Source organism: Aplidium turbinatum, chromosome 2, assembly GCF_918807975.1.
Source record: "Aplidium turbinatum chromosome 2, kaAplTurb1.1, whole genome shotgun sequence".
NCBI lineage: Eukaryota > Metazoa > Chordata > Ascidiacea > Aplousobranchia > Polyclinidae > Aplidium > Aplidium turbinatum.
In genome coordinates, this window is record NC_137473.1 from 51,683,997 (window position 1) to 51,695,407 (window position 11,411).

Consider the following 11,411-nt stretch of genomic DNA (forward strand, 5'->3'; position numbering starts at 1 on the left):
ACTGAAAACGTCACAACTCACAATAACCACCTATCGCTAGAGTTGCCAGATAGGGCGCTTTCACGCCAAATTGGGCAACTTTTGATTTCTCAAGGCGCCAAAAATTTGCGTTGAGCGCGGTTTGTTTGGCTGGCGCCCAGTTGGATTACTTTTTTTTTTAAATATAATATAACTTTTTTATGTAAAAATTGTATCATGTTTAGGATTTTCACTTGATTCGTAGTTATTTCCTTGAGGAGCAGCCTTTTGGGAGGCCCCGGTTAGGCAGGGTTACCAATTTGGTATAAAAATGCCAATTAAAAAAAAATTGAATGTTTAGCCTTTAATATCTAGCAACTTAAGTGATCCAGGTTGTTGTTTTGTTTTGTTTTATTATCTTTATCCTGCATTGCGGGAAAGCGGACTTGAGCGCTATGCATAGGTGTACGTCTTCCGACGTACACCTGACCCACGCTGCAGCCGACTGCAATGTCTGTTTCCGGTTGTCAATACTCTAGCCTACTTATGACTTAAATTTGGTACTACCCATTACTCGAAATCGATCACTGGGTAGAGGCAATTATCGTAAAGTTTCTTGCCCAGAGAAACAACAGCACGTGCGGGTGGCTGGAAAAATTTCAATGAAAGGGCTTCAATGAAAGTGCAGTCGACATCGACACCAGTTCAGTAAGCTTATGTCAAACATAGCAGGGGTCTAGAAACAGGTAGAAGCGACAATACTCGGACGCTATAACGTGGATGATGCCAAAGCAGGACAATAAGTTTAAAATATGTCACGGTCGCAACACCTTAATAAGATTTTTACAAATTTAGAAAGATGAGAAAAAAAGGCCAGTGAATTTTTTTTTAACAAGTTATATGAGTAAAAATGATTAAAACAAGACAAAAAGATAGTTGCTTTGTTGATCGACTTTGGTGGGTTATCAAAAGTGTTGATGGTCTTGAGGGGAACAATCTTGATGCGTTACCTATTAATCCATTTCTGTTTAGGTAATTGTTTGTAGTTGTTTGTTGGTACTTGTTTGTTTTAATAAATAGTTGAATGAATGCATGGTTGCCAATCTGTCTGAAAGATGTGAAGAACTAAAAAAACACTTATATTTTGGGACTGATGATCAAGCGCTCTGGAAGAATTTTGTATAATAGCCGATCTCTTTGCTTGGGCTTTATTTTAGGCTATATTTTAAAACCCCAAAAAATTTGGGCTACTTTTGCATATGCTGGGGCTTTTTTTTAATTTAGCCTCTGGCAACTCTATCGCTTTTGCAGACCTGCTCGTTAATACCATAGATATCTTATATATAGATATGCAACTCAGAGGTGCGTAACGATGTTTGAAGGCTAACAGCGTAGCTATGGCTGTATGCATTGACTTCAAACTTAGCACAGCAAAACAACTTTATTTTTAATATATTTTTTTGGTTTTTGTTTAAATAAAACTTTCTTCGTTTTCAAGTTGACGTATGGATTGCTTGTGATGACGTCACATTCTCGTTCCGCATGGACTGCTTTATGGAGATTCTGGCGATTGAAAACAAATCAGTCACAGAGGGTACCTCTAAATACCCATTGTCTGGCATTGTAGGCATTGTCGGGCATTGTCAGGCATTGTCGGCTTTTTGGGGGGTTGTGGAGCATTTTCAGGGGTTGTCGAACATTTTCAGGGGTTTCAGGTATTGTAGAGTAGGCTAACTACTTTCAGGCGTTGTTGGGAATTTCTAGGCATTGTGTAGGATTTACAGGCATTGTCGATCATTATCAGTGGTTGACAGGCTTGTGAGGCATTGTCGAACATTTTCAGGCATTATCGAACATATTCAGGGGTTGTCGAGCATTTTCAGGGGTTGTCAGGCATTGTAGAGTAGCTACTTTCAGGCATTGTTGGGAATTTCCAGGCATTGTCTAGGATTTCCAGGCTTTGTCGATCAATATCAGTGTTTGACAGGTTTGGCAGTCATTGTGGAACATTTTCAGGCATTGCCGAACATTTTCAGGGATTGTCGAGCATTTTCAGGGGTTGTCAGGCATTGTAGAGTAGCTACTTTCAGACATTTGTTGGGAATTTCCAGGCATTGTCTAGGACTTCCAGGCTTTGTCGATCAATATCAGTGTTTGACAGGTTTGGCAGTCATTATGGAACATTTTCAGGCATTGCCGAACATTTTCAGGGATTGTCGAGCATTTTCAGGGGTTGTCAGGCATTGTAGAGTAGCTACTTTCAGACATTTGTTGGGAACTTCCAGACATTGTCTAGGATTTCAAGGTATTGTCAATCAATATCAGTGTTTGACAGGTTTGGTAGTCATTATGGAACATTTTCAGGGATTGTCGAGCATTTTCAGGGGTTGTCAGGCATTGTAGAGTAGCTACTTTCAGGCATTGTTGGGAATTTCCAGGCATTGTCTAGGATTTCCAGGCATTGTTGATCATTATTAGTGGTTGATGGGTTTGTCAGGCATTGTCGAACATTTTGAGCGGTTGTCTAGCATTTTCAGGGGTAGTCAGGCATTCTAGATTAAGCTACTTTCAGGCATTGTTGGGCATTTCCTAGCATGTCTAGGATTTCCAGGCATTGTCGATCATTATTGGTTTTTGACACGTTTGTAAGGCATTGTCGAACATTTTCATGCATTTTTATTCCCAGCTCTGCATGCGCAGCAGAATGATCCCTTTCTATTTTGCGTAGGTTGTAAACGTATTTGCGGTATACACAAACACAGCAGCGTTTAAATGACCTGGCTATCATAAGTATCGACAATGCCTGACAAACCTGTCAAAACCTGGTAATGATCGACAACCCAAGAAAACGTTCGACAATGCCTAACAAACCTATCTACCACTGAATATGTTCGACAATGCCTGAAGATGTCCGACAATCAGTGGCGTAGCTAGGGGGGGAAGGAGGGGCGGACCGCCTCGGGCGGCACGTCTGGGGGCGGCACTTTCAGACTACGATATTTGATTTTGATTATAATCTGATAAAAAACGCATTTCATTTTCACACAGGGCCGGATTTAACTGATGGGGAGCCCGGGGCACTTTTAGATCAGGGGCCCCCGTGAAAAAAAATTCGCCTATGGCGCGAAACACCCCCTCGACGTCTACAGTAGCATCAATCCAGCACTGCACAGCATTTTGCAGAAACCACCAAAGCTAAAAGAAAAAAAATAACACAAAATCACATTTTTTTCACGTAGGGGGGCCCTTTAAAAGTTGGGGGTCCGGGGTACCTGCACCCTCTGCCCCCCCCCCCCTAAATCCTAGACAATGCCTTGAAATTACCGACAATGCCTGAAAGTAGCTACTCTACAATGCCTGACAACCTCTGAAAATGCTCGACAACCCCTGAAAATGTTCGACAATCCCTGAAAATGTTCGACAATGCCTGAAAATGTTCCATAATGACTACCAAACCTGTCAACCACTGATATTGATCAACAATGCCTGGAAATCCTTGACAATGCCTGGAAATTCCCGACAATGCCTGAAAGTATAGCTACTCTACAATGCCTGACAACTCCTGAAAATCCTCGACAACCCCTGAAAATGTTTCGCAATGCCTGAAAATGTTCTATAATGCCTAACAAACCCGTCAACCACTGATAATGATCGACAATGCCTGGAAATCCTAGACAATGCCTAAAAGTAGCTAGGCCTACTCTACAATGCCTGACAACCCCTGAAAATGCTTGAAAATTTCCGAAAATGCCTAACAACAAGCCTGTCAACCATTGATAAGTAGGTAAAGACTTTTTTTGGAGCTGTAGTTCCAGGACAAGCTGAAGTTTTATTCAATTAATCTATTGAGGTTACCAAAATGAAAGTTACTGCTGGCTACCGAAAGCTGTGCTATAGCATTTGGTAGCCTAGTTATGGTGTGTACCAAACATTAAAACTGTCTTGGTTTGGCGGTTGGATCCGTGATGCTAATGAAGCTGTCTCAGCAGGGGGGAGGATGCCCCCTGTCCTCAAATTTTCTCTGGATGGGGGGCAATGGTGCCCTTTTAAGGTCATGTAAGCTACTGCACATTTTGCAATATAGGCTAACAACTTCTGCTATTCGCTTTTAGCCAAATTATAGGGCCTACAGTAGGCCCACACAAATTATCCCGTGGACACATTTTATACTTTGCAGCAGATTGTGATGCTATGAATGTGAAATTTACCTTTCGTTTCTTGTTCAAGTTATTGCAATTATTCATCTGTCTCACATTTCGACTTTAATGGCTAATAGAGGGAAAACGAACGAGTTGCCCAGCATTATCGCTACCGTATATCTCACCCTAAAATCGTTCCGGCGCCCCTCTATCTCAGGTTTGTAAACTGCCTACAACAAGCTTTAATGAGTCACTGGAAATAAGCTTAAATGGTAGTTCCAACGATCATGAAACAGAAGTTGCATAACCTACGTGAAGAAAGATTATTGTCTTGATTTTTCATAGTAGGCTATTCTGTGAAAACTTGAAATATACGCCAAACAAAATATTCCAAAGGAGCTCAAAAGCCGCCACTCGCCAAGCCCAAACCGTACAATAATAGCCTCCCATAGATACGCTAGCCAAGCTGGCAACCTTGATTGTTGATTGTGTCCATAAAGTCAGTCGAGCGTGACGATAATTCCACGATTGCTGAGTTGCATATCTATATGTAAGATATCTATGTTAATACCATAGATATCTTGTTAATACTGTACGGTAAGCACTAGTGATGCAAGCCGCGCCGCGTACGCGGCCGCTTTTGACTTTTTCGCCGCCCGCCGTGCCGCGCCGCGCCGCGTGGAAGGTTGAAATGACAAAGCCGCGCCGCTTGCCGCGTAAACTTTCAAGAAATTAAACTTTCGTAAACGTAAACTTTCAAATTTTCAAGAAAATCAGTTATGAAACTTCAAATTTAAATTGGAAACACGGATCAGCTTTTTTCCTTTGGAAACCCTAAGCTGGAAAGCTGTGCAAACAGCGTTGCCAGATGGGGAAATAGGATACCAAATAAAAAAATTCTGGTGAAATTTAGAGGTCTTTGGTACCACGCTTTTTGACCTTGGAACCAGACAACGTTTTGGTGAAATCTGGTGAAATATTCCCCACTCAAATTTTTCCAAAATTTTTTAAACTTTTTAGCAAAAGATCTCTGCTCGTGCAGAAAACGTTTTGCAAGAGGTTTGCGCATGCGTGATGGCAGTGTGTTGCAGGTTCAGAGTGACCAATTTGCGCTCTTCAATCAATCTTTTGAATCTGACAGCAGCACTGTACCAGCAATCGTGTAGCTCAGTAGTTCTCAAACTGTGCGTCGCGACGCCCTGGTGCGTCGTTTCGATTTTCCAAGGGCGTCGCAGAAGAGTTTCGTTTCGTAGCTGAATTCAGTTTATCTTATAAAGATGAGGTTAATCCTTTGATTAGCAGTTTCAGTTGTCATCAAAGTTGTTAACTTCATTAAAACACGCCCACTGAAGTCAAGAGTTTTCAAAAAACTTTGTGGAGAAATGAATGCAGCGCATCGGAGTTTGCTCTTTTAATTTTCATCCAAGTGGCTTTCGCTTAGAAAATTCTTTGAACGCTTCTACAAATTGGTGGATGAACTTCAGGCTTTTTTGCAGCAAGAAAATAATCCACTTGCAGATTGTTTAGCTCAGAACAATTTCTTATTGAAATTGCCTTACTCTACTTGTGTGATATCTTCGCCAAACTGAACATTTCTATGCAAGGGCCGAATAAAAATGACATTTCAAATAAAATTGCAGCATTCGTTAAAAAGCTGCTATTGTGGAAGGAAGATATACCGTAGCAAACCTGCCTGGAAGCTCTTGATACTTCACTTTCTTGTCCAATTTGCTTGAAAAGAAAAGTATGACGCTGCCTTCAAATTTGTGAAGCAAATATTATTTGGGCAACATTTGTCCAAGCTCGAGTCGAAATTTGCAAAATACTTTCCGAAAAATTGATCAAACTACGAATGGATTCGTGATCCTTTCGTCCAACCTACTCCACTGTCTTTTACTGCACAAGAAAAAGAAGCCTACATTGACCTTTCTTGTGACAATTCCCTGAAAAGGATGTTTAATTCAGAAAATCCGGCAAATTTCTGGATTTCAATGAATGGGGGATTATCCAGCTTTGGTGAAGAAAGCACTACGAATTATTATCCCATATGTCACGTCATATTTATGTGAAGCAGGATTTTCTGCCTTGGCGGTGATAAAAAGCAAATTTCGATCACCAATAAACACTGAAAGAAAAATGCGGCTCCCAAGATTTAATGAACTTTGTAAAAACAAACAAGCCCACACGTCACATTAAATAATATGCATTGCTTTTTGTTGTATCAACAAACAAAACTTTAATAATAAGTTTCCTCATTAACTTTTATTTGCTGGTGCGTCGCAAGTCCAGAAAACTTTTCCAGAGGCGTCGCAACAAAAAAAGTTTGAGAACCACTGGTGTAGCTTAATAGCTTTTGCCACTGGCATGGTTACAGGTAGTGGCGAGACAATGCTTTTTGGAGAGTTCTTTTTACTAAAAAAAAACTGGCCAAAAAGGTAAGTTTTATATTTAAAATTAGTGAAGGAGGTTGATTTTTGCCCAAAAACTAGAAGTTTATCAACATCAGTGACCTTAAATACAGGCTACACAAGCATACAGTGGCCACTTGTTTTATTTTTATGGATATCCTGTGGCCTGTGCAGGACATGCAAAAGTCTTTCAAATTTTTTCATCGAGATGTTATTGCATCTTGGAGTGCATTTTAACCCTGGCATAGGGATTGTAGATCATAGGGATGCGAAACTTCATCCGCTTTTGGCTTATCCGCAACACTAGAAGGGTTACGTTTTTTTCTAATTTACAAAATATTTTACTTTTTATGGGTTATATAAGAAGAGTTAAGTTGGTTTTAAAGTAATTTAAGGTTTTTAGTTGAAAGCAAGCTTGCAGTAAAGCGTAAAAAAAATGTCAAATTGGCAATTGACCCTTCTAATGATGAAAGAACAACGGAGTTGCGCATCCCGTAATGTACCGTCCCTACCCTGGCAGTAAAAGTTTCCGCTTTTAAAGTAAAAACAACAACTTTTTTGGTTAAGAACTTTTAATGTTTATACTGATAATTATGACTGCTAGACTCAGTGCTACAGTTATAATCCTTGTATGCAATGTGTGACAAAACATATGTTTTGCATATTCGTTTCATTTTAGTCTTATGTCTTCAAAACTATTTGTATTTTTAGGCAAAATTGCTGTATTTGGGTGTTCTAAATATCTGGTGAAATTGAATGCAATCTGGTGAAATTTTAGTTCCTTTTTGGTGCCAAGCAGCTTCCAGCATCTGGCAACGCTGTGTGCAAATGACTTGCAGTTGACAGGGTTTTGAGGCTGGCTTGTCAGGGAAGCTGTACGAATGTTTTTGGTTAATAGCCTAGCTGATAAGCTCAGCTCCCAGTTACCAGGCTATAGGCCTAGCGCAACTATCGCATTAGTTAGGCTACTATAACAGTGAGTTCAGGCTATAAGTTTTACTCATTGTGTGTGTAGTTCATATACGGTAGCCACTAGGGTGTTTCATAATTTCCCAACTTCATAATTACAACTTGGCTCACTTAAATTCATACGTGGAATGGTATTACCAACTTCCATGCAAAATTTGAGCATCCTACAACCTAGGTGTTTTAAAACGAACACTGGTCATCAGGGACAAGCATGTCTTTTTAAGATTATATGAACAGATGATCAGGCCCCACTTGGAATTTGCAGTCGTGGCTTGGAATCCCCATTCTGTTCGGGACATTGATTTGCTAGAGAGGGTGCAACAACGAGCAACAAAATGCATTCATGGACTGAAAAACCTAACCTATGAACAAAGACTGTTTGAACTAGACCTTCTCTCGTTGGAAAAACGGAGATTAATTTTTGATTTGACAGAAGTTTTTAATTAGTACACAATGTTTCGGTATCACCATGTTCCAAATATTTCCTTTTTAACTCTAATTCAACCAGAGGCCAAAATTTTAAATTGCATAAACAGTTTGCTCAACTGAACTGCCGTAAATTTTCCTTTGCCAATAGAGTAGTCGATACTTGGAATAATTTACCATATGCTGTAGTCAATAGTATGTCTATTGCGACATTTAAGCGACGTGTCGAAAACTATTTATAATTGTGTCTTATCTTTTTTGTTCCTTGTGATTTTTGTTTTCTCTTCAAAATTTTCTTATTTTTATTTATTTATGTTTTTTTATCAATTGTTATCTGCGAGTATGTTAATGTTTTTCTCTGTAGTACCATGTGTACTGGACCAGAATACATTATTATTATTATTATTATCTTCCACTCCCCCAAGTCAATATTCTAAAACTACCCTGAAGGGACCCCAAACAAAGGGCAAAAATGGGGTTTGTAAGCATTAAAAACCTTCTTACATGTCAATTTACCCACTTTTATGCATATGTATTGGTTCTAAAACATTAATATAGGTTGTAGGCTACTGAATACTCCTTTAAAACAAATTTCCACCAAAAAAATTAGATTTTTTTCCTAAAATTTGCCTAAATTTTGCTGTTTTTTTAACAAAAATTCGCCAAAAAATTATGAAAATGGCACGCAAATCAAAAATGTTGTACATGTAAGTAAAATTAACAACAAAAAATTGTTTAAATCTTGCAGTTTGATCATGCTTTTGATACGTTCGTCTGCATTCTCATCATGTTTGATTTGTCCTTTCTCTATAACGTTCTTTATTCGTCCAACATATCTTTCGCAACTTTGATCACTGTTCATGGTGACATTCCAGAACACTTTGTCTGGGGCATTCTCTGACAAGCATGGTGCTGTGGCAGCATCAGCTGTTACAAAACTAGAGAGTTTGTACCTTTTTGACCATAACATCTTTTTTCTATGCTCCCCATCATAACATGTTCTTATTTCCGTAATCAATGCTGGTGTAATCGAATTTCTGTCAGAATATGCACATAATGAGACATTTTCAGGCCCAAGCCAGGATAAACCATGAGGAATATAAATTTTCTGTAGCAGCTTCATGGCTGCACTAGAATACTTGTACATAGCTGCTGCATTCAACAAGTAATCCCGAATATGCAGCATCAGTTGTGGACCATCTGCTGTTGTTGGATTGCAGTAAATCTTCAGCCAAGCAGGGGTGTAAACAGACACAATAAACTGACAAATTGCTTCCAAGTCCCTCATCTGTTTAGAATTGAGAATGGCTGTACCAACAACAGAGTAATAAATCCTCAAGTAGCCTGTACCTGCAGTGAGCCATCTGGCAAGACCAACCTCTTCCTGGAGGTATGCTAGGAACCGTTTCAAAGCCTCAGGAATCTCGATCCCGGACACTTTTACAGACCAAACCAGCAAACAAGCTTGATCATCCCAAAGGGACTTGTTGCAGACCTCTTAATGCTATTTTTAGCAATAATGGTGAAAGAGAGAACTATCTTGTTAAAATGAAGACATATCCAAAGAACCACAAAGTATGTGCTCTTGACATAATGCCTGAAATCCAGTTTCTTGATAGAGATATACATACTATCTTTGGTTAGATTACTGGTGGCTGACACCACTTCATTGAACACTGGTTGCAATATTGGTGTATTTCGACGTGTAAAAGACTTTTTCAAAAGAGAATTTAATACTGATGTCCATGCTGTTGAATGTTTAATGCTTATTATTGAGCTTATTTTCAAGCATTTCTTCTTATACATTGAATGTCCTTCTAAGGCTCCTAAGAGGCTGCCTGCTGGAGCAGTCTACAACCAGATAGGAAAAATTGATATTGACTAAGAGAATCATCAGTGAACATCAACTTATCAAAGTATCATCCAAAATCAAGAAGGAAATAGAGGAAGCTCTGGCCTACAATGCAAACAGTCATTCTCAATTCTAAACAGATGAAGGACTTGGAAGCAATTTGTCAGTTTATTGTATCTGTTTACACCCCTGCTTGGCTGAAGATTTACTGCAATCCAGCAACAGCAGATGGTCTACAACTGATGCTGGGTATTCGGGATTACTTGTTCGATGCAGCAGTTATGTACAAGTTTTCTAGTGCAGCCATGAAGCTGCTACAGAAAATTTATATTCCTCATGGTTCATCCTGGCTTGGGCCTGAAAATGTCTCATTATGTGCATATTCTGACAGAAATTTGATTACACCAGCATTGATTACGGAGATAAGAACATGTTATGATGGGGAGCATAGAAAAAAGATGTTATGGTAAAAAAAGTACAAACTCTCTAGTTTTGTAACAGCTGATGCTGCCACAGCGGGTCTGCTACTATTCGGTGAGTCCGATTCGGTGAGTCTGATTCGGTGAGTTCCTAACCTCTAACCCCTAACTCCTAACCCCTAACCCTAAAACGGCAATAATAATTAGGCCACGGTACCCTATAATTTAAAAAAAAAATCCCTTGTTAAGGGATCGGACTCACCGAATCGGACTCACCGAAACGGGCCATTCCGTGCCACAGCACCATGCTTGTCAGAGAATGCCCCAGACAAAGTGTTCTGCAATGTCATTATGAATAGTGATCAAAGTTAGGAAAGATATGTTGGACGAATAAAGAACGTTATAGAGAAAGGACAAATCAAACATGATGAGAATGCAGACGAACGTATCAAAATCATAATCAAACTGCAAGATTTAAACAATTTTTCCTCCATCCACTGACTGTGCATGCATTCTTGTTGTTAATTTTACTTACATGTACAACATTTTTGATTTGCGTGCCATTTTCATAATTTTTTGGCGAATTTTTGTTAAAAAAACAACAAAATTTAGGCAAATTTTAGGATAAAAATCCAATTTTTTTGGTGAATATATGTTTTAAAGGGGTATTCAGTAGCCTACAACTTATATTAGTGTTTTAGAACCAATACATATGCATAAAAGTGGTTAAACTGACATGTAAGAAGGTTTTTAATGCTTACAAACCCCATTTTTGCCTTTCGTTTGGGGTCCCTGCAGGGTAGTTTTAGAATATTGACCTGGGGAAGTGGAAGATGAGGCCATAGGCGCCGACTTTTATTTTTGCACGGGGTGGCGGATAGCACAATATGGCAACCTAAAAATTTTGAAACTGCATGTTTTTGTTTGATTTTTACTAAGCGTGTTTCATAGATGCAATTGTTATTTCACTCCTGATTTGTAGCTCGATAATTTACAAAGCAACTTTAAAACAAAGCACAGGAAGTATGTCGTGAATTTTATTGTTACGTTGCTGCTCTGACACTTAACATTTGGCAAAAGTATTTTTGCGAACAGCAGCTCTGTCAATTCAACTGTTAATCAACTGGTCAAGTTGTAACCGTGAAGCTTCAGCTTGATAAACATTTAAAATTAGGACGTGGTTCAATCGCTGTTGCGTCATGGTAGATCGCAAGTAGGTTTTTATGCGCCTGAGTGCACT